Source organism: Olea europaea, unplaced genomic scaffold (genome assembly GCF_002742605.1).
Source record: "Olea europaea var. sylvestris unplaced genomic scaffold, O_europaea_v1 scaffold404, whole genome shotgun sequence".
In the NCBI taxonomy this organism is placed as follows: Eukaryota; Viridiplantae; Streptophyta; class Magnoliopsida; order Lamiales; family Oleaceae; genus Olea; species Olea europaea.
In genome coordinates, this window is record NW_019260041.1 from 14,447 (window position 1) to 18,797 (window position 4,351).

Genomic DNA, 4,351 nt, shown 5'->3' on the forward strand with positions numbered 1-4,351 from the left:
GCATCTCTAATAAGGCTGACGTCCTATGATCACTACTGGAGTGGAATCCATGCCAATATTGTGGTGCTTATAATGACTTAGGAATTATGAGGACTGAAAATTATGCAAAAAAACTAAAAATTTAGAGTTGATTATAATTTTTTGTGTCGTTCAATTTAATTATGTTCATCAAAAGATCAATTAAAATAACTAACAAATGCAATAATCGGGGTGGATTATTATAATTAGATAACACTAGACAAAATTATATAAGGATGTTAATATTTCCTTTATAATATTGATGATCCACCCAGCTTGAACAAGATTCATTCAGATTTTGTGTTACTAATGTGTCGTCAAAAATATAAACCAAGGACTAGGATAACTAAAATGGAAGAGAAATGGGATTTTATGGCGGAGTAGATCGGGGCTATTCCTTTACGTGTAAATTTAAGTTAATTTGAACTGTTAAAGATTGATCACACCAGAAAAAATATTCTATCATTATCTTATTTTCTTCTTGTCTTTGTTATTTGTTCAAATGATAAAATATTGAGGGTCTGGTAAAGCATATGTAGTGGCATATTGGAGGGGTAGGGTACTAGAGAGATCATATATTTGTTACAATTTCGTATGTAGCAGTAGTCTGTAATTTCTTCGATTTTAAAATTAATTATGTAAAATTTTTGTTATTTTTCTCGATATATATTCATATATATTTCTCTCTGGTAATACATTTTGAGTACAAAGATCATGTGACCAAATGATGTTCTCCTAACATATTATTGATTTCATACACGTAGAGTAATAACAAGAACTTTTATATTTATGCCCTCGGGGCACAACTCAACTGATGGATCAATCAACATTGTCTTGCTTCCAGCGGCAGGGTGGAGGTTCGAATTCTGGTGGGAACCTGCGGCCAGATTTATTTGGTATGGAGCAATCACTTTGGAGGAGGATCCCTTGTACGCAGAAGTGTACAGGCGGTGGGGGAAACCTGTGATCCAATTGAGGCATAACCCGCGATTTACCCCCTCCAAGGTTTTAGGGGCAAGGGTCTTGGGGGTCCAGAATTTAGTTTAGTGTAAGTTGGGATACTTGGATATCAAAAAAAAAAAAAAGAACTTTTATATTTATGCATTAACAATTGAATGATGGAAGCACGTGCATATCTACCAAACTCTCTCCCCCATGTGTATATATATATAAAGGTTGAACCCCAACCTTGAGGGCCCCACCGCCCGCTCCTAGAGTTAATCGCGGAATGTGCCCCAACAGGCCAAGCAACAAAAGTTATCTGTACACTATGCCTACAAGGAATCCAATTCCATGTCTCAGGAATCGAATCCCCACACTGCAACTTCTAGCAAGGCATGAGATAACCTCACGATCCTGTCATTTGCACCACTGGGCTATGCCCTGGGGGGCAATATATATATATATATGAGAGAGAAGGATAGAAAACAAAATCAAATTTTCAGCTTGTTAGAGAAAAAAACTTAAAACAGATGTTTCCTTCAGTGATTTTCACGTTCTTGGCTGCCTTTCAGTTCCATACTTTTGAATTTCTAGTATGTGCAACTGATGAAAAGAGTATCTTCATACTCGCCGGCCAGAGCAACATGGCTGGCCGAGGTGGTGTGACAAATGGGACTTGGGATGGTTGTGTCCCTCATGAATGCCGTCCTGACCCAAGGATTCTTAGACTTAACCCAAAGCTGATGTGGGAGGAAGCACATGAACCTCTACATGGAGGCATCGACACAAAACCTTGTGGGGTGGGACCGGGGATGTCATTTGCAAATTCAGTGCTGGAAAGAGATCCTTGCCTCGGGTTGATCGGTTTGGTCCCCTGTGCTCCTGGTGGAACCAATATAACCGAGTGGAAACAAGGCTCCGATCTTTATTATCGGCTCTTGAAGAGAGCTAATGCAGCACTACGAGATGAAGGAGAAATTAGAGCAATTCTGTGGTATCAAGGTGAAAGTGATTCTGCAGATGAAACAAGAGCTAAAATGTATAAGAAGAGGTTGATAGAATTTTTCCTTGACAGCCGGTGAGATTTACCTTCCCCTGTGCTCCCAATTATTCAGGTATGGCTTTGCAAAATTTCCGTAAGGTGAACTGATATTCTTTAGATCTGGTTTGATTTTTCGTCCTATTTTCTTAATCAACCAAATGGGGTTTTAATTTTGGATCAAATTGATTTTTTCAGGATCTTTTCGATTACTCATTCTCTTTGCACTCTGCATTTTAATTCCGTTGATCAACCTATGCCGTTGGTCTGGTTTTTCACTTTCGTTTCTGACAACATTGTGGTAATTTTAGATTTCCCACTAAAAATGGGGTTTTCAGTTCGTCATCAATGAGTTTTCATCTGAAAATGTGCTGAAATTAGTTGCTAACTGGTTTTATTGTATTTATGCTTAATGGTTTCGGGGGCATTTTTGTACAACTTTTTGAAGTTTTGTTAAAATGACAAAGTATTTGTTTTCATTTTCCAGTGATTCTCATAAATATGTCAATTAATTGTATCTTGTCAGCACAAGGAATATTTTATATCGAATAAATCATAAAATTATATGATAATTGGTTGCAGGTGGCATTGGCTTCAAATGCAGGGCTCTATTACGAGGTTGTAAGAAAGGCCCAACTAGAGATAAAACTTCCAAATGTAATATGTGTTGATGCCAAGGGACTGGAGGTGAAGAAAAACGATACACTTCATCTTACTACTTCAGCCCAAGTCCACCTAGGAAAAATGTTGGCTAATGCCTTTTTCGATATTGGAATTTATAGTGTTTTGATCAAGGCATGGGTGGAAAAAACATATTAAATGGGTAATATAGTGCTTGTTTGATATAGATTTTTAGCAAACAATACTATATGAAAATTGTTAAAAGACAATCATTGAAATAGTAGTTAGTGAGAGAGAGAGAGAGAGAGAAAAAAAAAAACCTCGTACAAATTGTTGCGTATTCGTTGCAAAAGACAAAATTCGTTGTCGAATGGACAAATATTTTCTTAATCAAAAAATCAACAGTACAAAGAATTATTTTTGAAAACTGAAGTTGAAGTTACACTTAAGGAAACCCATTGTTGCCAAGTTGAGTTGAAGAGTTCTACCCCATCAGGCTTTCAATTTACTACCTCATTCGATTACTTTTTTAAACTTGTTTAGGTGCCTATATAATATTGTTGAGCAAATGTTTAATATGGAAGGAGCTTGTGTAATTACCTATATAATTTTGTTGAACAAATGTTTAACTTGGTAGAGGCCTGTCGAGAAATTAATGATAATTACTATAGATGATTTTCACCTGAAATAAAACATTTGAAGCTTTTAACAGCAATGAACACGTGTCAATCAAGAAGACAAAATTATCATGAGATTTACATCGGTGCTATCCAACCAAGGAATACACAAATGTATCTTTGAACTTTTACTTAATATTTATTTTTTCCCAAATTTTTGGAAAGTTTTCAATTTATTTAAATATTTAAAAGCAATAAAGGCGTACGAATATAACAAGAAGCTGACTCGCAAGTCAACTAACCCCCAAACTGATAGATACATTGTCCGAATGTAAGAACAAAAATAAGTTAAGGATTAATAGAAATACTTCCCATGTTATATTATGATCCATCTCTATGGCGTGTAGCCAAGAATTGATTGGTGCGACATAGTTTCACCCCAAACTTAAACTGCTTTCATAGTCCCAAACACGTGGGTATCTGTTCACGAAATATTTCTTTCAATTTGTTTTCACAAGTGCACTGTTCACAACAAGTAATAAATCGAAAATTGAGTTCGAATGTCGTCCCACAGAGATTAAGTAACCTAACTTTATCTATCTTAGCCTTAATCGAAAACCAAATTATCCAACAAGATAAATGTGATTTGATTAACCCTAACCTATATTAAATATGCAATCGAATGTGAATTTAATGAACTAAAATGCAAAGTTGCATTTTAAATGCACGATTGATGTAATTAGTGAATGGAAAGTGCACTAGGATCACGAATCCCAAGCAATCCTCACTTTTGACCCTAGTTCCACAATTTGACAACACGTTAAATTTTTTAAAAATCAATGCTCTTAAATCTATTCAACAATCTTTTTTGAGTAATGTTGAACCTATTCTCATTTACCATCAGCCTATATTTCTATAATGGGTACAACTATACAAGAATGCATGTGGTTTTGTGAGCACTTAAAGATTCTCACAAGACATAAAAGTATATGTCTGTCCCCTATCGAATCCTATGATGATTTATTCCCTGTTGAACTTATTCACCTTCTCTCCAATGTATGAAATAAGTTACCACACTCGCATAATTACGTGCACATAATCATGGAAGACATTA

At 35.6% G+C, this 4,351-nt stretch overlaps 1 pseudogene; it reads left to right on the plus strand.

Annotated features, from left to right (window-relative positions):
- Window positions 1–1,453: 1,453 nt before the first annotated feature.
- Window positions 1,454–2,902, plus strand: LOC111387445 (annotated as a pseudogene).
- The last annotated feature ends 1,449 nt before the right edge of the window (window positions 2,903–4,351 follow it).